This window comes from Zalophus californianus, chromosome 1, assembly GCF_009762305.2.
Source record: "Zalophus californianus isolate mZalCal1 chromosome 1, mZalCal1.pri.v2, whole genome shotgun sequence".
Lineage (NCBI taxonomy): Eukaryota > Metazoa > Chordata > Mammalia > Carnivora > Otariidae > Zalophus > Zalophus californianus.
This window is the reverse complement of record NC_045595.1, coordinates 22,411,307-22,437,575: the sequence shown is the minus strand read 5'-3', so window position 1 is coordinate 22,437,575 and position 26,269 is coordinate 22,411,307. Positions and strand designations below refer to the sequence as shown.

General features: G+C 46.3%; 1 protein-coding gene and 1 long non-coding RNA gene across 6 annotated transcripts in view; both read right to left on the bottom strand.

The window, feature by feature from the left end:
• Positions 1-5,141, bottom strand: part of LOC113918429 — a 29,235-nt gene extending 24,094 nt beyond the window's left edge. The window contains exon 1 of the long non-coding RNA XR_003518557.1: positions 4,960-5,141. This is a non-coding gene — a long non-coding RNA (uncharacterized LOC113918429). The remainder of the gene's footprint in view (positions 1-4,959) is intronic.
• CACNA2D3 (calcium voltage-gated channel auxiliary subunit alpha2delta 3) overlaps positions 1-26,269 on the bottom strand; it is an 891,383-nt gene that overhangs the window by 852,362 nt on the left and 12,752 nt on the right. The gene's annotated exons all lie outside the window — the stretch shown is intronic.

Below are 26,269 nucleotides of genomic sequence, written 5' to 3'. Positions count from 1 at the left end.
GGCTATACATATGTCCAGGTTCCAGCGATAGTCTTTACTGCTTAGTAATTAGTAATACTGTGGCATTCACACAAAGCTTGGCAGTGCCTCTGAAGGGAATCTTAACACTCCCGGGTACTGTCTTTCATATGCTTATTGATCCCTTCACTAAAAAGCAGAGTGTCCATCCTCCAGCACCTGCCAGCAGGTGGCACTTTCCCACCTGTGCCAGGGATTCCCTGGCCTAACCTCAGGGCCCCCAGATGCCCCACCAGCCCACTGACCTCTATCTACACTGCACTTGCCAGCTAGACTTGGCCTTTGAGCACATTCTTTCTTCAGCCGAAACGGTCTCATCCAATCACATTGCTTCAGGCCATATCATTTCTTGTTCCTTTGACATGAAATACTGATCTCATTGAAAAATAGCATAAATCTCATAAAATGCCTGGATGAAATGAGGACACCAATGACAAACTGGTGAATGAGTGTCTTCAAGTCAAAGAACATTTAAGATTAGCCACTGCACAGAAAATCTGAAATGCCCTACAGCCTCACAGCTCATTGATGAAAGAGATTCCCAAATTTGACAACAGGACTAAAAATGCACATGACAATACCAGTCACAAGTAGTGAAGCTGAAAGAGGGTTTGCTAAACCATTAATAATAAAAGTCTAATTTCCACTATCTATTCTGGAGCTATGGCTCTCACCCATGCTTTTACTGAAGACTAACGCCTATGTCCTAGCCATTCTGACTTCAACTGGTCTAGGGAGCAACCTGGACTTTGGGATTCTTATGAGTTCCCAAATTATTCTACTGGGCATCCCGTGTAAAGAACCCCTGCCAAAAAAAATGAATTATCTTTCCATTCTCTCCATTGAAAATTATATTACAAAGTCATCATCACGTGAAGAGCATGCAGATCAACGTGCATTCACCCAAAAACTGTAAGGAGATCATGGAGCATGTTGGGCAGTTAATTAAAATAATAAGAATAATAAGAATAATTTTGTGTTATTTTCTGGGTTTTGTTATGTTTGTGGTATGTTTGTTACACAAATGACAATTTTTAACTTTTAAATTAAATAAAATGCTGCGATTTCTCTTCTATTCATAACTTTGTGTTCTTTTTCATGAAGTGTACTACCCAAATTGTATATGCAGAAAACAACAAATGTGTTGTTTTTCAAAAACAGGTAGATTCCATTACCCAGTTAAGACAAAGAACTCACTGGGTAACAAATCTAAACTAGTCTCAAAAGGATTAGAAATAGAATCAACATTTATCAGCATCAGGCCCGTGAGAATGTGAGGATTCTGTCATGTTTGCCTCCATATCCAGCACAGGCCTGATCCGTGAGAGGCATGTGTGAGAAATGTGTTAACCTGTTTTATTTATTTACTTATTTTTTTCATTTACCTCCTCTTCTACTACTGGATATATTATGACTATGCAAAATATAATTTCTATGACTTTGAAATTTTAAAAAAGTCTTTTTTATTTAAACTGCAACCCTTATTCCACAGTCATTAAAAGGGACTCTTAAGAAGAGTGTATGAGAACACTGAGAATGGGGGCGCCCGGGTGGCTCAGCTGGTTAACTGTCTGACTCTTGATTTCAGCTCAGGTCATGATCTCAGGGTTGTGAGAGCGAGCCCTACATCGGGACTCCACACTCCTGAGTGGGGGTGGGGGGGGAGTGCAGAGGGAGGACAGAATCTCAAGCAGACTCCCTGCTGAGTCCCCTCTTTCTCTCTCTAAAATAAATAAATAAATCTTAAAGATTACTTATCTCTAAAATAAACAAGTAAATCTTAAAGATTACTTATCTCTCTCTAAAATAAATAAATAAATCTTAAAGATCACTTCTCTCTCTCTAAAATAAACAAGTAAATCTTAAAGATTACTTATTTACTTAAAAAAATAACCCTGAGAATGATATAATGTTCAAGAGAGAGGAGACAAGATTGTACATACAAAATGACGGCACCCAAGTTAAAAAAAAAAAAAAAATCTGCACTGGGCAAGGAAAAAAGTATAGGGAAGAAAAGGGACATTTTAATAGTAGTGATGTTGGAGTATAAAATTATGGATTATTTTTTCTCTACTTCCCCATTTTTCAGATTCTCACGAGCAATCATGTACTAGTTTGATGATGACTCAACCAGCCAAGACCCTGTATAGACAGAAGGAGATAGTCTGAAGAGGACTTGGTTCAGAGGGATGATTTGAAAGGGACAGGTTGAGAGAGGCTCTAAGACCGTCTGAAACCCTGCAGCGCTGTGCTGGCTCATCAGACGTGTGACTCCTACAGGCTTCTCCCTGAAGTAACGCACATCGTCTCCACTCATATTCCACTGGCCAAAAGCACGTTACATAGCCACACTTAACGTCAACGGCATGGGAAGAGCGGTTCATCGTGCACCCTGAGGAAGGACACATGGAATATTTGTGAACATCACTAATGACCATCACAGGGGGAGGACCCAGAAGGCCGATTTCTCTCACATTTATGCAAATGAACAATCCTACTGAAGCTTCAAGCAGCACAAATTCCAGAAGTTTTTGCTGGGTTAGCACATGAAAAGCATTTCCACAAGAGGAAACACCCTCTCTCCACTACCTCAAAGGACACAGAAGCAAGTACAGCAGGTGGGACCTCAATGAAACCTTCAAAAAAAATGAGGGAAAAACCACCACTAACTCTGGAAAACAGCGCGGCCCTCTGATTCCAAGAAGCCAATACAGCTGCCACACTCTTGTTATTCAAGAGATGAGATTTTATGCAAAAAGGAAAAGTCGGTTTATCCTGGAAAGAAGCTCTATCACATGATTCTGCCTAGGAAGGGCTGGATGCAGAGAGGCCCCCACACACTGTTCCAAAAGCTCAGATGAGCTCCCTCTTTCCTGGCAAATGGTGGACTCCATATATTGTTCAAAGACAGAATCAATGCTGAAAACATGTTCAAGTTGGTCTGGAACAACATTTCCACAGAAGACCTCTGAAATAAAATAGCTCACAAAGGGAGCTAAATTAACAAGTATGGGATCTTCCTCCTACACCCAGGGTGATGACCTCAGAGCTGTCACTGGAAAACACAGCCCCTAGAGACGCCAAATAAAAGCCCACAGAAATTGCAAGCTAGGGGGCTCCTAATCCCATCCTAGCTCCTGCAAGAGAATCACAAATCTCTAAGTAGCCCGACTGGGGAAACCAGAGATTTACAGCAGAGATTACAGACAAAAACAGCACAAGGGACACTCTCTGGTGCTTCCAGCATCCTGGGGCTGCTGTGCTTCCCACCCTGGTGTCAATTTCCTCCTAAAACAGTGCAGCTCCTTTTAAAATTATTTGTTGCTTCTCCCCCTCCTCCGAAAACTTCTGAATGTGATGATTACTAGCAAGTTGCTAACTGACAAGAGCCTTTGCACAGTGAAGTTCTCCTTTCTTCTTTCTGTTCCCACCTAAATCACAGCTTTGTTCAACACATCCGTCATCCCTCACTGAAAGAAGAAATCACCCCAGCACCAGGGCCTTGCAAAGCACTCAGAGACCTTTGTGAGCATAGAAGTTATCTCTGGCTGTATAACAAGTCACCCCAAAACCTACAGGATTAAAACAGTAATGATAATTTCTTATGTCTCGTGATTTCTGTGGGTCAGGAACAGGGGAAGGGCTCAGCTGAGCAGTTCCCATGTGGGGTCTCCCAAGTAGGTGCCATCAGATCTCAGCCGGGGGTGCCCTCGCTTGAAAGCTACACAAGGTCAGAGGCTCCACTTTCAAAGTGGCTCACGTACCTGGCTAGCAAGTCCATGTTGGCTGTCAGCCAGGGGCTTTAGCTCCCCTCTACTTGGGCCCCACATGGCATGGAGGCTGGCTCTCCCAGAGCAAGAGATCCAGGACACCACAGTAGAGACCAAGCCTCGGAGGTCACACACCATCACTTCTGCCAGGAAAGGGCCCACCCTGATTCAGTGTGGGAGAGGATCATTTAAGAGCATGAAGATCAGGAAGCAATGGGGGGCCACCCTGGAGTCTGGCTCCCAGGGAGTCAAAGAGACTGACCATTAGGCACTACAAGTGCAGCAGATATAACTGGTGCCCCACCCACAATCCCCCCAAATTCCAAATGGCAGGAAGTTCTGAGGATTGACCACCCCCCAGAAGCAGCCTTCAACCAATGGCTGGTAGGCACTGGGACACAAATGCCCCTGTTCCCTCACCCTTTGAGATGGATAATTGCACAGCTGGGTGTACTACACTGACTCCCAGAGTCCCCCAGCGAACTATGTTCCAGTGGTGACCAGCTTGATAAAACACCCTTTACTGTCTGCCTTCACATTCCTTCCTCACTTCCATACCCCACTAATGATGCATCTTACAAATAAACTATTTGCTCTCCTATCACTAACTCAGGGTCTGCCGCTGGAACCCAACCCAAGGCAATGAGGGGACTAAAAAGTTTCCTCTATTCATGGAGCTTTCTTTTAGCTGGGGAGACATCACATAGGCACATAAATCAGGCTGCACAGCCTCAAAAAAATAAGCTATAAACTAATATTAACAATTATGTTCCAAAAGAGAATACACTGGGCAAGAAAACATGAAAAGCAGAGGATTTTCAGTAGAGTAACAATACAAATGACATTGTTTATTTTTTAACTATAATAAATAAAAGTTCTGGAATGTATCTATCTCTCAAACAATTTGAATAAAAATGTGTTCATGTTGAACCTCTGCTCCAGGAAACAGCCCTCCACCTGAATGACCTTCCTCAATTGCCCCAGAGCCCCATCTCTGGCGCTGGGACCTGCTAACCCCGTCTTCCAGCATGCTGGGCATGAGTGATGACCCAACATGAAATAGCATTCATCCACACCATGAGGGAGTTTTCCTCTTACAACTTGCTTTGAATTCTTTTGCTCACGTTAAGAAAAAAAAAAAAAAAACCCTCAATATTGTATTCAAGGTTACCTTTAACAACATAACCATGTCCCCTGCCACTAGACTGAGGCCATGTAATTCGTTCTGGACAATGGAGTTGAACACAAGTTATGTGTATCCCTTCCAAGCCCAGGCAGGCAGAGCCAGGGTACATCCTTTCTCTCTCTCTTCTTTCCACAGCGACCAGATGGGCCATGAGGTGTGCTGGTAAAGCCAGGATGGAAGTGGCCCACAGGCCTGAGCGGAGATTCAGGATGGCTACTGCCCTGGAGGGTCACCCGCCCTCAGCAGGCTTTGTGTGCATCATAGGTAAAGCTTTGTTGGTGTAAGCCATGAGAGACCAAAGTATATTTATTATTACAACACAGCTTAGCAGAGCCTGACCAATAAAACCACCTCTCCAAAGGCCCTTCCTAAAAGAAAGAGCGGGCCTCAGGGATAGAGCCTTCAGCAGGCAAAAATAGCTGGTTAGAATTTAATACAATTGTTTTGTTTTCATAGCAGCTACCTGCACTGTGACAGGTGATAATAGTTTGTTATTTATTTATAGAACTGATGCAAGGTTTCTATTTAACTAATTTTATTAAAGTTAAAAAAAGGACGTCAATTTATGGAAAAACAGTAAATATCAGGAAAAGGCAAGAAGATAAAACCAAATAACTGAAATGCAGGGAACATGGCATTGACCTTGCAGAGAGGGAAACACAGAAGCATATTCTTTTGTTGATGGGTCTGAACTGTATATCAGCCAAAAGATCATGGGTTTTTTAATGTGGCTGTACAGCATCATGCCACATTAGCTCAAAATCAGGTTGGGCAAAACCTCAGTTGGCCTGGCATTACAGGGTAAACTGAGTAAATAAGCCCAGAGTGCGGAATTAAAGCAGAGGTGTTTGGAGGTTGATGGCTGTTCTTGGGACAGGCAACCTGGAAAAGAAAAAAATTAAATAGGCATATTGAGACTATAGTTGAGGAAATAATAATTTGAAGGGAAAAAAATAGTAAGGGGCATTCAAGACATAGAATGTGTGTGTACTGCTTTAACAAATATACTAGCAAATAGTACAATGGTTAAAAATAACAATCCTCAGCCCAAGAGCTCTGGATTGAAATCTAACTCCATCATCCGATGTTGGGCACATTATTTTACCTCCCTGAGCTTGGTTCTCACCTGTAAATTGGGAGTAATAAGAGTACCTCCCTAACCAGGTTATCCAGAGTATCAAATGAGGGATTACATAGAAGTGCTTACTTTAGTGCCTTGCACATAACAAATGCTAGGAAGTACTAGCGATGTATTTTTTCTTGAAAAAAGAAAAAACAAACTGGTACATACTAGGACCTCAGTAAAATTTGAATTTGAATGAAAGAAAATAATGATTTAAATGAAAACAGCTTTCAAATTAGCTCCTTGGATTAAAAGAGCCTTTTTGGGGGTACCTGGGTGGCTCAGTCGGTTAGGCATCTGACTCTTGATTTGGGTTCAGGTCATGATCTCAGAGATGTGAGATCAAGCCCCACCTCAGGCTTCATGCTCAGTGGGGAGTCGGCTTGAGATTCTCCCTCCCCCTCTCCCTCTGTCCCTCCCCACCATGCACGCTCTCCCTCACTCTCTCTCAAATAAATAAATACATTTTTTTTAAAAAGAGCCATTTTGTGCATCCATTCTGGAGATTTAAAATACACACACACACACACACACAATCTCCTAACAATCTTATGCTGATACAAATCCCCATATTTTGCAGCTAAAAAGCTGGAACTAGGTCTAAAATTCACTATTTGATTATAATCTACCACATTACTTAGCCTGTGATTCTTCACTGGCTAAATGCCTCTGCTACCCAATACGGAGGATTTGAAAGGATTTTAGATTGCATTTTACTTTATGGTTAGGCATATACCAGACAAGGGCCAGCAAAAAAGGTTATGATTATTACTACAGAAGTTTTTCAGGCTGCAAGTGGCAATCCAATAAAGGGTAATAAAATTAATTTGGTGGGTTAGAACTACCAGTTTTTAAATAAATAGAATGAAAATATCAATGTAATGCACATATAATGAAAAACAATTACTATGCACACACACACACACACACACACACACACACCGTGTAAATATATTTCTTACTGTGGGTCATGTTAAAAAGTTGTAAAGACAGACTACAGCCCCTCTCAGGGTTCTCTTTATTAGTCATTATATATGTATTCCTTTACTTAGCATCTATCCAACCAGCCACCCACCCCCAACTAAACATCTTGAGGTTGCATCTGCCTTGTTCACCATTCGTAAATTACAGCACAAGTATAGTGCCTGATACACCAGACATACTCAATAATGTTGATTCAATAAATGAGATTTATTTCACAAGTCCCACAGGACCTAGAGTGCACCCATTTCTCAGTTAGCATATTTATTTTGACTCCAAAGAAAATTCCTGTGTACTTCTCCTTTGCTGTTTCCTTTCAGAGTTTTCAACTAAGGGATTCGGGTGGGCTGCAGACATTGATCTGTGGCTCTATCAAGTGCAGAAGCTGTATTTACATCTGTGATCCTAACCTTCCCCCAATGATCAATGCCCTCTCTTTTTTTCTCTCTCTTTTTATTATCTTTTTTCCTTTAAATTTTTTATTGTTATGTTGATCACTATACATTACATCATTCGTTTGTGATGCAGCGTTCCACGATTCATTGTTTTCGTATAACACCCAGTGCTCCATGCAGAACGTGCCCTCCTTAATACCCATCACCAGGCTAACCCATCCCTCCACCCCCCTCCCCTCTAGAACCCTCAGTTTGTTTTTCAGAGTCCATCGTCTCTCATGGTTCGTCTCCCCCTACAATTTCCCCCCTTCATTCTTCCCCTTCTGCTATCTTCTTCTTTTTTTTTCTTAACATATATCAATGTCCTCTCTTTACAGATGTGATCACTGAGGCCCAGAGTAATGACCTAACCTGCTCAAGGTCACAGAGCTACCACATGTCCCTATAACCCAATACGCTATACCCCACACGGTCTATGGGTATTCAACACAGAGGAACCTCCCTGTCTTCTCCTCCAAAAGGAGACTGGGGTCTCACTGCACATGTGGCCCATTTATATAACACAATGAACTCATGAGGAAACTGAGTGTAATGAAGCTCTCCCAAGACCCTGGATTCCTGACCACACCCCTAGTGTCACCTATATGAGTCCAACTTCGATAAAAGCTCCTTCCCATAGGACATCTTTGCTTTACCAGCAGTTCAGGGAACAGAACTTGCCTCAACAATCTGCTCGCAAGAAGTTAGCACCAAGTCATACAACCACACTTTCTGTTTTCCTCATACTTAGATAAAAATTCTTCAAGTATTAAAAAGATCTATCATAGGTTACGGTTAAAAATATCTATAAATGTCTCTTTAAAATACTTTCCCATGTGTTTCTGTTCTATAAACACTATTAAAAATTAAGAAGGGAAGATGGGACAATGACTTTCTGAGGTTTCATTTTGCTTTTGTCTTTCCCCTCTCTTGGGCCTTGAGGGATTCATTTCTCCCTCAGTTTATCCATCTCCCAACCCATAGTTCCCTGGCCCACAGTGTAGACAAATAACCAACTTCTGAGAAACACTGATTTATTCCTTAAAAAATATCTGAGGCACCTACTAGGTGCTAGATTGTGTGAGATTTGAGTTCATATGCATTTAATCAATGAAGGTTTTGAAAGGAAGTTGAACTCTCTAATGGATTTTTTTTCTTTTTTGTGAGCATCACTTAAAAGTCCCACCAAATAAGAGATCCATCAACAGAAATGCTTTTAAAGAAAAAGACATAAGCTCAATGGCCAAAACATCCCAGGCGTGGCATTTGGTATAAACTCAACCACTACAGATTGGTGCCAGGCCATATGGGGGACAGGGGCGAAGCAGAGGGGCCCTGCCCTCCAGAAGCTCAGTGTCCTGAAAGAGATGCCAAGGGCAAACATAAGTCAACCTTGAATCAATGCCCCAAAGTGCCTGTGACAGTGATGTAGATGGCTCCTGCAGAAACACAGTGGTATAAACACATTTCTAATTCTAACCCTTTCAAGGAGCCTAGCAAAGGTTTCATAGAGAAGGTAACACTGGAGCAGAGCCTACAAAGATGCCAGGAATATTAATAACTCGAGCGGGTTTTCCAGGGAACAGGATGGGTGACAACAAGCAGAGGGGAAAGTATATAACCTTTTAGGGGCAAAGGATTTCTTCCTGGGGATAGGAGTGGGGGTAAGGAGGCAAGACAAGAAGGCTGTGGGTAGGATTGTGTGCGGCACCCTGCCTACACAGAAACAGCCGAAGGAACAGGTAGCACATCATAGATCACAGAAGAACAGCTATGCCAGGGGCTGAGGCAAGCGTGTTCCTGGTCCCGGGACTGGTCATTCTCTCAGCACTGCCTCAACGAAACATCCCTCTACAAGAACAAAAAATTGTTTGAAGGAGCTGTTTGTATTCAAAGCTTCATTCAGCCATCCCTCCCTCCTTCCATCCACTCCCTCATCCACCCATCCACCCGTCCATCCATCCTCCCTTCCTTCCTCTCCTCTTCATCCATTCACACCTCCCTCCCTCCCTCCATCCGCCCATCTACCCATTCACTCATCCCTCCATCCCTCCCTCCTTCCCTTCCCCTATCCACGTATCCATCATATATTAAGCACCAATTACGCAGCTACTTCAAGAGCTATCTCGTCTTAGAATACTCTCCAATTCAGGCTGAATTATGATTATCACTTTATTTATTCCTCTGTAATATTTTTGTTTTAATATACGACTCACGCTTCTCCCAGAGTAATGTGACAATAAGCTCTACCATATAAGGGAACTAAGTTGTAGTAATTACAATAGTAGAAATAACAATGATGTTATCATTTGCAGAGAATTTACTTTGTCCCAGATGATTTGGTGAACCCTCATAATGGCTCCCAGACACACCAGATTCATCCGCAGCTTGGAAGCCATGGGCACACTGTGTGGAAGAAGCAAGGCCAGAATGGAGTGCCCAGGCCTGCCCCGCCCCTGCCCAAGTTCTCAGGAGAGGGAAGGGAGCTGGGCCAGAATGCCTGGCTCTCAGTCATTCCTATTCCCCTCCTGCCCCTGGAATAAGGCTACCCCATCTGCCTTCTTTTTCACTCTATTTTTCCTCTAAAATTCTCAAAGCATTTCCCGGAAAGCTTAGGCCTTTAACACTTAAAGTAAAAACTGAAAGGGGGAAACCAGACACCAGAAAATGACAAATTCATTTGCCAACAGGCAAGCTGCATCTTAACTCATTGGAGTTTTAGGGATTTTTCGGGGTTTTGGTTTTTGGGGTTTTTTTCCTCTCCAAGGACGACCAGAAATCTTTTCTATTCCTTTTTTTTTTTTAAAGATTTATTTATTTATTTTGAGAGAGTGAGAATAAGAGAGAGAGAGAGAGAGTACATGAGAGGGGGGAGGGTCAGAGGGAGAAGCAGGCTTCCCACTGAGCAGGGAGACCGATGTGGGACTCGATTCTGGGACTCCAGGATCATGACCCGAGCCGAAGGCAGACGCTCAACCAACTGAGCCACCCAGGCGCCCTGAAATCTTTTCTATTCCTATGGAGGGAAGTAGACCCTCAAAACTGAAGTTGCCCAGAGAAGGTCAAATCTGCTTCTATTCTTTGTGAGTGTGTTTACGTATCTGCATATGAGACACACACAATGCTAAGAGGAAGAGAGAGGGAGGGAGGGAATTACCTTTAGGAACTTTTACTACATGTTAATAAAATAATATGAAGTGCAGCACCCATTCAAGAGCCAGACACCAAATCCATCTTCCCCTTAACCAGACTTCTGACAAACCCAAACTCATCATGTCTGGAACCAAGCTTGTCATCCTCACCCTACAATCTGCTCTTCTTCCTACGTTCCTTGGTTGGCTCCTGAGACCATCCCACAGTGAAGGCCCTGCCCTGGGCCCCAAGCTTCAGAGGGTCTCTCTCTAGCCTTCCCAAAGCCATGTCCCTCCAAAGCACAGAAGGGTCTAAAGACCCAAGGGAATGTGCCCACTCAGAACAACATTCTTCCCCTTTTCTATTCAGCTCCATGTACTTGGGATCCTGAAATTCCCTGCCCAAATGCCTTCCCTGAGCCCACTACCAGGATCTGCGTGGGCCCCTTCCCCAAGTGGTCCTCCTGAGGGCAGCCACTACCCTAGTGTGCAGCCCTAGGCCCAGGGTAGCCAAGAGGTGCTGGATGCAGAAAGGGAGTGTGGAGGGAGCACAGATGGTCCAGCTAGGGTGTTCCCACATGCTTGTGTGGGACCACTCACATGGCCAACGAGAGCCCGGAGTGGGTGGAGAGAGAAAGGAGTCAGGCCACAGGCTGGGGGTCTCCATTTTGGCTCCATCCCTGAGTCCACAAATGCTAAGGACAGGCCTGGATTTTGCCTCTGAAACATCTCACTGGTGCCCGTTCTCCAGTCCTCATTGCCCTGGTATAAAACCTTTATCACCAGACTTCCTGCCTCTCCCAGGCCTCCTCATGTCTTCTTATGACCTATACTAGTTGATGTGAGAGTTGTCTTAAAGTGTACAACGGATTACGTCCTGCCCTCATCCTCTACCGGACCCATGGTTAAAGTCTCCTACTTAGCATGGAAACAAGTCCGCCCACTCCCAGGCTCCTGGCCACCTCACCAGCTCCATCTCCTGTTCTCTGCACCCAGAGGCAGGGCTCAGACCACCGCAGACTCCTTGTCCCGACCCCACTCCACCTCCCCGCAAATATGGCAGTGCCCAGGCTGCCCACAGCCTGGACGCAACTTCCATTTGGCAAGCCCATTCCAGCTGCCAAGTCCTTATTGGTTCAACCGTCACCCCCTTTTTGAGTCCCCTGCACCCCAGGGCCTCCCAGGAACATTTAATCAGGTGGCTTTTCTCGCTAAGGCTGCCATCTGGACTGGGAGGCATTTCTGACTATTCCAAAGTCAGATTCTGTGTCTACCTGTCCCACTGCCCTGTGAGCCCCAACCTGGTCTCTGCCTCCCAGCCCCATGTGGAGGAGACCTTTGAGGCCGAGAGCCCCTGGGCACTTCAAGGATCATATTCTGCGGAAGCTAGGGGTATAAAAGCACTCCAATCATAACTATCCCTGAAACCTTTTGGAAAGCTCGCCTTGGCTCTCAAGCAGATATCAAGAAGGACAATAAAAGCAAACAGTAATACAGTGTTCACCATGTACCAGATGCACCTGCATTAACACTGTAATCCTCACAAAAGTCTTATAACTCTCCCCATCTCACAGATGAGGAAATGGGGGCACCAAGAGGTTGTGTAATTTGCACAAGATGACAGAGAGGCTGGAAGACTCAGGTAGTTTGTCTCCAAAGCCTGTTGTGGTTTCTTCTACACAATATCACTGACAGTAGTGAAGAAGAACAGAGAAGAATCTGTTTGGGTCCTTTCTTTACCAGAGCTTAGTGGGAAATTCTCCAAGCAAAGGCTCCTGTGATGTCGTTCACATGTTAATGCTATATACGCTAAATACTAGTTCTTTTTTTTTTAAGATTTTATTTATTTACTTGAGAGAGAGAGAGAGAGCATGAGCAGGGGGAAGGGCCGAAGGAGAGGGAGAAGCAGACTCCCCACTGAGTGCAGACCCTGACACAGGGCTCAATCCCAGAACCCTGAGATCATGACCTGAGCTGAAGGCAGAAGCTTAACCAACTGAGCCACCCAGGTGCCCCAACCAAATACTAGTTCTTAAAGAATCAGAGGAGCTAATGATTCCTCTATGCCAAGCACTATGGTGATTGCCTTAAATTCATGTTTTTTTACTCCTCACAATGACCTCATGACGCTGAGGCTACTTCCCCATTTTACAGATGGAGACCCCAAGGCCCTGAAGAGCAAAGCCACATGCCCAAGGGACCAGCCAACAATGCAGGGGATACTCACATTTGCTTTCCACCTTTTCTGGTAGCTGTGCACTGGTTCTCCCAGAAAAGTATGGGTTTGGGATGCAGAGAAAGGACTAATTAGAAATCAAAGTCTATTATTAGCACTATTTACTAAAAAGGGTATATTTTCATTCTTCCCTGAACCTGCAATGCAGGCAAGAAGAGGCCACAAGTGACGAGTGATGCTGAGCCTCGCCTGAGGCTGGGCCTTGGACAGTGGGTCCCCGGAGCGAGGAGGAGCCAGAGCTTTGTCCAGGGCTACCCGGAGCCCAGCTGCAGCCTCGGCATCTGACTGTTGCTGCCACCCTGTGACCAACTGCAGCAATCACAGGCGGGGAGCATGGTGGACCAGATGGGTCAGGGACAGAGGGGGTGGGGCCCAACACGGCCTCCCCCAGCAGATTCCAGCTGTGGGTGGGAAAGCCACATGGCCAAGCTGGGTATGGGGACCAAGGAAGACAAGAGAGCCACAGGCCCCAAAGGAAGCCCTAGCCTCCTCTGCGGGGGCATCTGGGCTCAAGTCCTCTGAGGACTGATGTCCCAAGGCTCCAGGGCTGGTTCCTGGGTACACAGCCAGTCGCTATCACCGAGACCTTGGAGACCCAGTGACCCTGCTTCCGCCTGTCCTATGGGGGAGGGAGAAGGCCCCCATCGGCCTCACAGGAGGTAATGGGTGCAGAGAATGCACCTCTGACTGGGCCCACACCTTCCTGGCAGCTGAGTTCTCCCACCACACTCTCTCCTAAATATACTCTGTGATGTAGACTTATTTTTCACAGCAAGACTTTGGAGCCACAGGGGGAAACCCAGAGCCCTCAAGATCAGGGAAACATCTTGGGTATAGACAGAGCACAGAACAACAAGTGGCTCTGGACAGATGGGAGTATAAATTACCCCTGGGGATCCTTCCCTGGGTGACCCAGGCCAACCAGCTGCACTCCCTAAGCATAGCTCCTGGTCTGTTTGCTGGGAGTTACCACACCTGCTTCCCGGGGTCCTCTGAAGGATTCAGCGAGAAGAATGTGAGCCCTCACTGTGCAGTGGTGAGCGATGACAGGCCGGGGCATCGCTGGCTGGTCCCCCTGAGTACTGTGCCTCCCTCAAACGCCACACGCTCCTGCTTCAAGCTCATGAAGCCACTCTTGCCTCTGCTTCTCCAGTCACTCACTGACTGCGGGACACTGAGCAAGTTACTGGAGGCTCATGCCTCAGTTTCCCCAACTGTAAGAGAGGCCACATAGGAGTACATCTCTCTCAGGGGTGTGAATTATATTCATGGGGTAAGGATTATATTCAACAATGCGAGCTGAGGGCAAAGCACACCGTCCTGCTCAGAGAAGACTTGATGGATAAATGCTCACTGGTGGAGAATGCCGCCCCTCTGAAAGGCAGGGTGCTGGAGACGGGGCCAGGGAGAGGGACGCAAGCTGCAACTCCTGCCAGTGGTGGAGGAGAGCCTCCGGCCAGGCCTCCTCAAACTTGCCTCACCAGAATTTCACTGCAGGGAAAATGGGGCTCCAGCTTCATGTCTGCTCCAAAGGGGCTCCCACCAAGCTAACCACAGGATCCTGGATTTGTCCCCAGCGGGAGAAGAGAAAACCATCTCCCGCCAGGCTATAAACCGTCTCACCGGATGTCTCCTTTGAGAAAAGAGGAGAGATTTCCATAACAACAGCAGAACATTGCTGGGAACAGAGACTAGTCAAAGGCTGATCCAAGCCCCAAAAGGCATCAGTCACCTAGAGGGGACCAAGGGGCGGGAACCAAAACCATCGGTCTCCTGCTGCCTGGATTTCTGCTGCTAGATCCACAGCAATGGTTTGAGAAGCAGCCAAGTACTCTGAACAGTGGGAAAGGTGAAGCCTTTGACATGTTCTGGGATGTCCAGCGGCCCCCTCCAAGGCTTTCCACAGGGCAAAGCAGCCACATGAGTCCCTAAGGCCTACAGATGTGGACGACCACCACCGACCGAGGTCTTGGCCCCCAAGAGCAGCTTACAAAGCGCCACTGAGCTGCTTCACCTTCCTAACAACCCCCTTCCAGGCAGGTGCAACCTGCATCTTATTTCTGGAGATAAGGGAAACAGGGCTCAGAGATTCAGTGTCGTCTAAAGACAGACACTGCCTTCTTCGGGGCTCCCTTGGGCCCTGCTGGGTGTGTGGAGGTGCTGTGGTGCACAGAGCTCATTCATGAAAAGGGACTATCAGCACCTGACCATACCAGGCCACTCTCCCTCTCCCCACAGCCACATAAACATCAGGAGCAAGCACCAACCCCCACGTCCTGCAGCCGCACCCTCTCTGCCCCACTGTGAGGTCTCTCTTCCCACCAGTGTTGTGGTGCTCTGCTATATCACACTCTTCCCTGGAGAGCCCCCACCCCCCGGGTTACAGAGATATTCAGTGGCAGAACCAGGCTCTGCTATTTATGACCACTAGCATTCAGAAAGTGTCTGGATTTTTTCTCTTCTTCCTTATACATTTTCGAGATATTAAATGAATAAGCGGACATTTCCCTAAAAGAAAAAAAAATGCAACTCTTTACAACAGTGTCTAGAGTCCCAGTTTTTCAAGCGAGGAACAAACAGTTTCTAGTGTGGCATCCAGATTCCATAAATCCGTATATAAGCCTGCTTCCAAAATGCAACCCCCCAGCCTCCTGACATTGTGCAGTGCAAGCTCGCATCTGTAAATACCTCCATTTATTCTGCGGTTTAGATACTGCTACATAATTGGCAATATAACTCATTTTATAATTAGTCATTGTTAATTCCTATTATTACTGTTACCCTTAATTTATTTGACTGCTAAAACAACTGCATTTGGGAGATTAAGGAGGCAGCTTGCACTCCCTCAGCCAACACTTAGATCCTGGTCTATCTTTTTAAAGCCAGTCTTTTAGGGTAGGAGCCAATCCAAAATCTCAAATTATTTTGGGGATCCCAAACGTGATATTTAAAGTGACATCCAATATCCTAAGACCTCCCTTTAACCCACACACAGGGTAGCTAAAATACACATAAAACTGATCTCTGGGATGTTTTAAAGCTCTATTTGTATGAATAATAGTTTTTACAATGAATCAAATTCCTATAGTCCTAAAGTCTGACGGTTAGAATAAATAGTAAAAATAATAAAAATGACATTTGCCATTACTGAGTCCTTTCTATATGCTAAGCACCTGACATATATTATTTTACGTAATCCTCATAATAACCCTAATAAGTGGATATTATTTTTCTCTTAGTAAACTGAAACTCAGGGAGGCTGAATCACTTGCTCAAGCCCACACAGCCAGTAAAGCAGCATAGCCAGATTTGAGCCCAGGTATGCCTGACCGCAGAGCCTTGCTTTGAGCCCCAAGTCAGTTGTCCCGCACACGTAGGGAAAAATAAAGGTCATTTAGTCCAACCGATGCCATCTGGTCTCCCAGGCAAGCCTGAGCACAGAACAGAGCTGGACGCTACAGGAGAAACAAAGAAGGCAAATGAGCACATGCACACACGTGCGTGCAAATACACACTCGCAGCAGCAAGAATGGACAGCGCTAACAAAGCTCACGTGCTCTGGCACAGTGACTCCTCTTGAAAGGACAGCTCCAAGGGCATAATCAGAAATGGGATAGGCAGACAGACAGGGAGGTTCATGCAAGCATTGTTTACACTGGGGGAAAACCCGTGATGGAAAATCTTCGTGTTGGAATCGGGGGAAGGTGACATAAGTCACCCCACATTCGCATGAGGAAAGATTTTGTATCCAGAAGACAAATCACTCTGGAGAATGCTAAATGATAAGAGGACATGTTCCTGCTATAAAGTTAGGAGAAAAAAAAAAAACAAAATAATTTTGTATCTACAGTTTAATTCCAACTTCAAGCAGCCCAAAAGAAATGCTAAAAAATTTTAATGTGGTTATTCTTGCAGCATGAGATTAGGAATAATTTTCTTATTATGTCATTTGGTACTTTCCAAGTTTTCAAAGAAGAGAATGAATTTTATTTTTCATAGGAAAAGAATCATTTTAAGTGGTCCCTACCCTGCCTGAATTCACTTGAAAATGTCTTGCCATTATAAAGTAGTTGGTACAATACGATCCCATTTATGTAAAGTAAATATGCATGTATGCATACACACACATATTCAAAGGAAAAAAGACTAGAAGAAATGCACCCAAATATTAACATTGATCAGGCCAGAATAGCAGTTGTTTATATTTGCTCTTTATCCGTATTTCAAAAAAATTCCACAATGAACAGATAATGCTTTGTAATGTAAAAAGCAATAGTTTGTCATAAGTTATTCTTTCCTCCTCGGTGGTCATCCGGCATGAAGGCTGGTACACTGCGGTGGAAGGAAACCCTTGTCTCTGGCCCCTTTTGAAGGCCACATGGTTGCACAAAGAATCTGCACCTGTAAGAGTGAACTGGGCATTTCTGTTGAGGAGAAGTCACCTACCTGACAACTTGGTCGGGTCTAGGGACCTCTTCGATCCTGGGAAGAAAAGCAACTAGGCAGAAAGAATCTGGCCAGAGCCCAGCAGGGGTGCTGACATGACTGATGCGTGCTCTAGCTCCCTACTTCCTGTGATGGGAACAAATTCTGAGGCACAGAAATCTAGTCACGACTGGCTTCTCATGGTACCCGGAGGACCAGTGTTAGCTAGTTGCTTCTTAACCACTCAGGGCCACTGTCCTTGTGCACACTCTGGAAGAAGGGTGCCTCGCACTTGTCACCAACTAGCACAGTTCCCACGGGTAACCTGACAGGTGCACGCCATGCCAGGAAGAAAAGATGGTGCAAGGCTTGCCTGGAATCCTGGCTCTATCACTTCCTAGCCAAGTGACTTTGGAAAGGCTAATTGATAAGTCTCTGTGCCTCAGTTTCTTCCTTGGTTAAATAGAGATAATGATGGAGCAGCTTGCCCACAGGGTTGTGGGACGATTAAATGAGTTAGTATGTATTAGGTGTTTTGAATTGCTATCTGGCTTGTGGTAAATGTTCAGGAGTATCAGTGTGTTGTCATCATCACAGCCACCACCATTACAAGGCTTCACCCTAGGAAGCCCCAAGAAAATGGAGAAAGACAAACAGTCCTCAAAAACCCTGTGGAGCTGGACAGAAGACCCTAGTGATGCCAAAACAGTAATTAGAAACCAAGTTAACTGTGATAAGCACAAGTGAAGTATAAATGGCCAACAAGGACAGAGATTGGAAAAGGCTGCCTGAAGGCAGCAGCAACTTAGGGCCCAGCACAGAGCCCCTGGCCCAAAAGGAGCTCAAAAGCTGACCGCTGAATTCAGGAACAAGGCTATGAAGATTGAGAATTCAACAAGCAGTTCTAGGGAAAAAGATGGGAGTTTGGGGCAGTAGGAGCAAGTAAAGCAAAGGCCAAGAAGAAAGTATGGGATGAGTTTTTGGGTCCCAAAACTCATGTAAAGAGCTGAAGCATGGGTGCACTTGGGGTGGTGATGGTAAGGCTGGGCTAGGATGAGTGAGGAGGCATCACAAAAGACCCAGGGTCCCTTCATCTACTTCTTTGTCATATTAATTCTTGCCAACCCTCAGGTCTCAGCTGAAGTTCCTCCCTTTCACAAAGCCTCCTCTGACCCAGAAGAGCAGGTCTTCAGGTCCCACTGTCACTGCAGGGAGACTTGCATGTGGTAATTCTAATTCTAATGCTAATTCTTAGAGAAATGCCTGATTTTGGCACTAGATTGTCATCTCCATGAAGGAGCAGACTTTCTGATTTTTCTTGTCCTTTATCCCCAAAGCCAGCACAATACCTGGGACAGAGTAACAAGACACAAAAATGTCTGTTCTGTTGAATGATGAATGAATGAATGATTGAAATCAACAAATTCAGACTGTTTTCTCGTGCTCCTGCCAGGGACCAGCCATGGTCCAAGGAAGCCATGTGCTCTCTGGATATGCTCTCCACCTCCTCCCTCCATATGAAATGGAGAAATGGAGAAAAAAATGTGTTATTGATGTATTTTGACATCCTAAACTAAAAGCTCCTACACAAGAAGCAAAGTATTAATAGCCATCATCTCTCAAATTTATACTGCACTATTCAAGGGCTGAATTCAAGGACTTTTCAAAAAAGAACAGAAAGTGACTCTCTCCACTTTTCAGCCCCTCTGCTGCTCTTTTTCCTCCTCTCTCAACCCAAAACCTTGCCCACGAAACAGATCTAAGAAAGAGAGGGCACACTGAAGCTTCCTAGCTCATTGCAATGGGAGTGTGCAGGGCTTTGGGGGTGAGCTGAGAGGTTTAAACCACCTCTGCAATACACAAGAGAAAGATGACACACACACAGGTACATCAAGGTAGATCAGTGGGGAAAGCTTTCTCTTGCCAAGTCTTAGAAAAAGCACTTCGAATGGGGCCTTGATGGGTCTAGATTATTTCAACATCCTAGTGGGACTTTGCAGCTAATTCAGAATATAAGAGTTTTTATGGAGCTTTCTTCCTAAAGACATAAAGGTTACCAGTCTGTCATTTTACTCCAGAATGAAAACTAACCAAATAATTAGTTTCTACACAGCCATGAGGCCACCTCTAATATGACCTAACTTCTTGGGATGTCATCCTGCAAAGTTTACAGACACACACACACACGAGCACATCCCCACACGTCTCACCTTCAGATAGCAGGGGACATGTGGTGTTTCTCCTGTGAATTTAGGTAACACTATACTGAGGAGACAACAGCCCCTATTAGCTGAGGGTCGTAGTTGAAGACAGAGCAGAGCTGGTGTGAATCTCTGATCTGTCTTTTATGATCTGGCTGATCTCTCTGGGCCCCCGTTTTCTCAGCCTATCAAGTTCATTCATTGCCTGCACTCATTTGTGTATTCCACAAGTGTTTACTGATAGAGACTATCACGGGAACCAGAAAGAGAGCAATGAACAAGCCATAGGTCTTTCTCTGGAGAGTGAACATCCTCTGGATGAGGTAGCACCACCAACCCAGGGGGTGAGTATATGACTCCAAGAATGTAAGAATTACCATAATGGTTGCTGCCCTCCATTGAATTCCTACAACTGCTAGACACTGAGCTGAATTTTGCAGTCATGAGCTAATTTAAAAATCTTTACAATAGTCCAGTGAGATAGGGATCACTTAAAGAAGAAGGAAACCTGAAATGAAGTGGCTGCTCAAGGCCATAAACCATCCACAGGTAGCTTCAGCACCAGGACCTGAACCCTCAGCTCCACCGCGGTGGGCCCAAGTGGCTGGTGTTTCTGGAACGTGCAAGTCCACTTTCCCGTGCTGCTCAGGTTACATCTCAGCATTCCCTCCCCCAAGAGACCCCAGCTCTTCTCTCCTGGCTCCAGCCTGAAAAGAACACAGCACACTTGTTGAATGAATGCTGGCTTTTTTTTTTTTAATTTGGCAGTTTAAAGCAATTAACGTCATTTAGTCGGGTGTGTTATTAAGTCAACATTCAAGGGAGGGTGAATCAGGGGAAATGAATATACCAGGTTATATAAATGTCAATTTACTCACTGTCTAAAATATCACAGAACTTCATCATATGTCAAATATTTTAGTCCCTTTTATTGTTGCCTTTTATATCCAAAGATGACTCCATTCCCTGACACAACTCTCAGAACGAGTCTGTGGTACAAGAACGCTTGGGAAATACATTGGCAAAAACAGAGAGGAGGATTTACCAGGATGGGGGATGTCACTTTGGCCTCCTCTGATCTCGATGCCACTCTGTCTTCCCTTGGCCGTTCAGCTGTCTGCCTCATCACCTACGCGAGTCTGCACTGGTGTGAATCGCTGCCCCCTGCTAGACTCCAAGTACCCTGGTGTGGCCAACAGCATCTCCATACCCCCTCTCCTCCCGCAGGTACCTGCTGCAGACCGAGGCAGGACAATATGTGTCAGCAGGATGTACAGACACTGGCACAACATGGACAGAGCGCCACCCATCTCATGGTGGAGCATACTGGGAAAGGAGGTGGGGTCTCCCTCCTCTGGAAGCATGCTGAGTCTCAGCACGGAGGCGCCTTCAAGCTCTCTCATGCACAGGCCCAGGGAGAAGCAGCAAGCTGCTCCAAGTCTGCGAACTCAGCAGTGTCAGGGCCGGAGCTAGGGCCTGGACCTCAGACCTCCAGGCAGGGCCCTGCCCTCTCTAGCCCTGTAACCCTCTGGTCCAACTGCATCACACTTGGTCAGAGAAGGAGATGAGAAAACAAGTAAATGCCTGATGGGTACAATAACAAATACCAGATGCAGGGATGCCCCAAGAGCAAGAAGCCAATATAACATAGATGGGCAAACTTCTTGTAAATTCCATTAAGTGCTAAGTAAAATATCAGGTGCTTTGAAGACCACTGCTCACCCTGTACTTCCCAAACCTGCCTCTTCCACTGTCCCCTCTGTCTCTCACGTTTCCTCCCCATTGCTCTTCATATGCCCCCCGCCACGTATCGCCTCTAGCTGGGCTGCCCACATTGTAACACCTGTGACCAACCAAGTTGACTGCTGGCAAGAGGAAGAAACATAGGTAAGAACAGGGTCATGGTCAAGCAGCCCTGAGTTCAAGAACCAATGCCACCACTTATTAACTCTGTGACCTTGGTCATTTCACCTCCCTGAACCTAAGTGTCCTCATCTAGAAAATGGGGCTATCAAAGTACCTGCCTCATGGGATTGTTGAGAAGGTGAAGTGAAATTTATACAGAGTTTAGCACTGCAACTGGCTGATTAATGTTATCTACCACTATCTATCATTATTAGTAAGCTTTAATCCCCAAATCAATGCTGCACCTCCCAGAATGAAAATGAACTAGCCTATAATTTACCCTGGTAACACTGAGGGCACTGTTCCTTTCTTAACATATTTATGACATTGTAAAATCAATGTATTGGTCACAGCCAGCCTTCCAAAATGAGTAGAAGGAGCAGAGTAGGTTAGCAATGAGTAGAATAGAGTGGAATAGAATAGAATAGAATAGAATAGAATAGAATAGAATAGAATAGAATAGAATAGAATAGAATAGAAAAGAGTCCATGCGAATAGAATACACCAGATTGCACTGCAGAGAAGCTAAGTAATGTTGCATGAAACTTGCATTGCACATGAGAAGTTGTATGTAACAGGCTGCACTGAACCATGTACTTCTTCCTTTGGGTCATGGTCAAAAAAGTACGAAAGCTGCTGACTTAGGAAAAATGCAGTTTTGTGCCCAACAGGCCCCTGGGGGAGCAATTCTTGTACCAGGGAGATTAGGAGCAGCCCTTTTATGGGAAGCAGATGGCGTATTTCATATTGATGTTCGCCAAACAATTTTCTGTTAAAGGTCCCGGTAACCTATTTGGTAGGAAGAAAAGCCATCGGTGACAGGTCAACAAATTTCTCTCCATCTTACAAATTGGAGAATGGCCACTTCAACTCTGCTCAGTGATTTCTAAATAAGCTGCTTCAACAATCAGACGTGCTCCTGGGTGCCTTCTGACTTAAAAGATAAAATGCCTGATTTGTTCCAAAGCCCCCACTTCTATTGCAGAGAAAATCTCCACTCACGCCATGCACACTGAGGAGGCTGGGTCTGGGGATGGAGCAGCTGCAACCTCTGGCCCGGGATAGCACAGATGCTTAAGCAAACCCCAGTGGGAAGATATGCACCCTTCCTCTCAGTGGGAAAGACAGGGAAAGATTTGTCTCTTTAGGGGAATCTCCAGAAGCCTTCCCAGAGGTGGGATACAATCAGTGTTTCTCCAAGCATGGTCCCTGGACCACCAACATCAGAATTACCTAAGATGTTTGTTAGAATGCAGGTGCCCGGGCCCTGGGCCAACCTTACTGAGTCCGAATCTCCTGGAAGAATGCATTTTAATAAGCTCCCCAGGTGATAGTTCAGCAGGTAGAAGACTGGCATCCTCAAGAGACAGGGTTCAGCAGTCAGACAAGGGCAATGGGGTCAGCCGTGTGGACGGCAGGACTGGCGTGGGCTGAGGCACAGAGGCGTGACACAGCCTGGTTTGCTTGGGGAGTGTGAGCCATGTGCTGTCTCCGAAGCATTCAGGGTGAGGATGCAAAATGTGACCACAACAGCAAGGGGATTTTGGCACCCAACACAGCTCCACACGCCTCACTGAGTATTCAATGGGTATTTGTTGAGGCAGGAAGGGAGTGAGGGAAGGAAGGAAGGAAGAAAACATTTCCAACATTTGGTCAAAAGCAAATGTGTTCTCGTGAGTCTGTTAAGGCAGCCGAAGATTTTCCCAAACCATGGTGTTCTACCCAAAATGAAGCAATTGGTCATGTGCACCTCTACTGTGGAAAAGTAGAAGGTGGAGGCCTCGGGTTTCCAGAGAGGTTTCTCAATGTTGAATAAACACTTTTGTTGACTAATTGTTCTGTCTCCTGCTCCCTGCACTCAATGTAGATCATGCTAATAAGGGGAATGTTCCCCACTATACACCGGGACAAAATATTTTGGCTGTTAAAAACAGACACATTGGGGTGCCTGGGTGGCATAGTGGGTTAAGCGTCTGACTCTTGATTTCGGCTCAGATCATGATCTCAGAGTCCTAAGATCGAGCCCGAAGTGGGGCTCGTCACCAGGTGTGGAGCCTGCTTAAGATTCTCCCTCTCCCTCTCTCTCTCTCTGCCCCTCCCCCAGCTCGTGTACGCGTGCTGGTGCGCACTCTCTCGCTCTCTCTAAAATAAATTAAAAAAATAAAATCTTTTAACGCCGACACATTGGGGAACATTTTCACCAGTGAACTTCAGGCTTCAACGTGGCTGGACTAGAGGAAAGGCTGCACAAAGCAGGGTTCCTGTGGGATCCAGCTGGGGAGCTGACAGGCACGGGGCAGTCGGGCTAGCAGCTGTCTCTCTCCATCCTCTAAGAAGCCCCCTGTGGGACATGGAGCCTTCCTTCCCTCTGTGGCCTCGATGTCCTCATGAATGCATGATCTGGCAGTAAAAACGCCAATGCTCCAGGCCTGGCCTGTTCCTGATTCACTGTGACACGGGGCATGCCACGAGGCCCGGGCACCCGTAGCAGGAGGGGCTGGGTTCCCAAGATCTGCCCCAGCTCAGAGGTCCTCTCCCTCCCCTCTGAATAGTCAGACTCAGCAGGAAGGTAGAAGGTGGGCATCAGATTATGGTCACTGTGGGGCCCCAAGGCAAATTCCAGGGGTGCCCCACAGAGCAAAGACCATCCAAGGAAGTCTCACAGTCTCCGCAGAGTGACGTCCCAGCAAGAGCTGGACGGAGACTCCTCCGTAAGCCTCCAAATGTCATACTGGGCCTGATACCAGGGGTAGTGGGGCTGCAGCGAAACCTCTTCTGGCATAACTGCCCCCCATTAAATGCACATGATTGAATTCCCACTTCCCAACCAGCTGCTCCCCTCATCCCAGAGGAGCTGTGCTTGGTGCGAGCTTTCCGCATCTCCACGGGCCAGGCCTACAGAAGAAAGCAGACAACTGCACCTGCAGGACACAAAAGCAAATGCAAATCCCCTAGCCTGGCTGGATGGCCTCTTGCATGGTTTCCTCCTCCGTGGAGGTTGGGGGCTCCAGCCTTGCAGGCTGCAGCCAGGACGCTGTCCACAAGCAGGTAACACCGCCCCGTGGATGCTGCAGTTATGTGCGGCGGACCACAGTGCCCAAGTGCAGAAACCCATCCAGGGGATGTAAAGAATAAACAGACAAATGCAAAATAAAGCAGGCTGCACCGAGAAGGTGAAATCAAGCCCAGCAAATGCTGCGTGGCATCATGACGCCAGCAGGGCCTCGAAGAAGGTGAAAGGGGTAGAAATTAAAATTCTCCTTTCTCCCTGATGTCACTGACAATGTGGCATCCGAGCACTTCACGGCATTAGCTGCAGCAGCTCCCTAATTGCCTTTGCCGAGTTGCCTCCCCCAGGTTGATGGTGGCGGCTGCGGCGGAGTCCCCATCAGTCTCGCTTGGTGCTCCTCGTGCACCCGCCCAGCACTGCGGTGCTCCCACCCAGCACTGCAGTGCTCCCGCCGCAGCTGCTGGGCTCAGCACCGCAGAGGTGCCGGGACCCTCAGCCCCACTGGGAGTGTTCAGTGTGTTCGGGATGCTGCTGGGATGCTCCCCAGGGGCGAAGAGGGGGTCGCGGGCTGGAAGAAGGGAGGACCAGCTGGCTCAGATGTCTGGCAGCCCCTACTGGTACCAAGAGGGTTGTGGGTGAGTGACTTGCCCACGGGGCTTCAGAGCCGGATTGCTGCAGCCAGGAGACATCCGCGCCTGATGCTAGGGAGTCATAAAACCCGGTACTAGAGAGTAAGTGGGGAAAGAGATGTGAGGGATCTCATCCTTGGCCTGTGATCAATACTGTTTTTATTCTGATCACCCGCACGTGAGCACCAGAAAAAAGACTTGACCAGGTTCTTCTTTGTTTAATCTGTACATCCCACAAACAACCCCTGTAACCCACTCGAAGATGGCTCTGTGCTAAGTGCCAAAGGAGGACCCTCTCATGTCAGAAAGAGCAAGTCTGCCCTGGAGGAATTGAAGGTCTAGTTACCTGCTTCCTTCTTGATACCCCACACAGAAAGAGATAAGGTGTCCTCAGGATATCACGTATCCCCAGGACTGCCAGGGGCATGAACAGATCTGCCAGACTCATTCCATGCAAAATAAAACTGACCCTAGTGGGTCCAAGGGCTGTGGCCTTCAAGCTAGCTGTCAATCAGGCAGAAAAACAGAACTGTGTTTCTTCCCTGAAAAAATAATAAATAAGCACCAAAAAACACCCAGGGAAGAGAGACAAAGCATGAGCATATCAAAAACCAAGGAGTTGAAATTTACTGGACATGAAGACTGCCACAGGCTGACACAGCTAATCCTCATGACCCTATTTTACAGGTAAGGAACCTGAGGCCCGGAAGTGAAGCTAAGGGACACACTGGATCTCCAGCCAGATTCATCTTGTCCCAGAGCCCTCCCCACAATCCTCCGTTACCTTAATGGGGAATACAAAAAGGGAAACTGAACCAAATTCAATGAGATTTTCAGAAAGGCTTCTTAAGAATCAGAGCTGATGTGGAGAGGGCTGGCTGACCCTCACGGAATCAAAAGACAAGCAGCATCATGTTATTACAATAAAAGAGAACACTGTAAAAAGCTAGAAGGGTCCCAGGCCCTCCCCTCATCATTGACCCCCTTTTAATTCTGTATTATGAAAGCAAATGACAATGCATCCAAATAAGACTAAGAATTCCAAAGGGGAAAGGATTAAGGATGAGGAAGAAGTTTCCACCACCAGTCCCGATGAGCCAGTAACAGGCTCAGACCAAAACGTGCTGGTCCTGGAAATATCCAGGTGCCCCAGCCCAGGCACCTGAAAGGACTCACAACACCCTAGCTCTAAGCCTGCCTTTGCCACTTGGGAGTTGGGT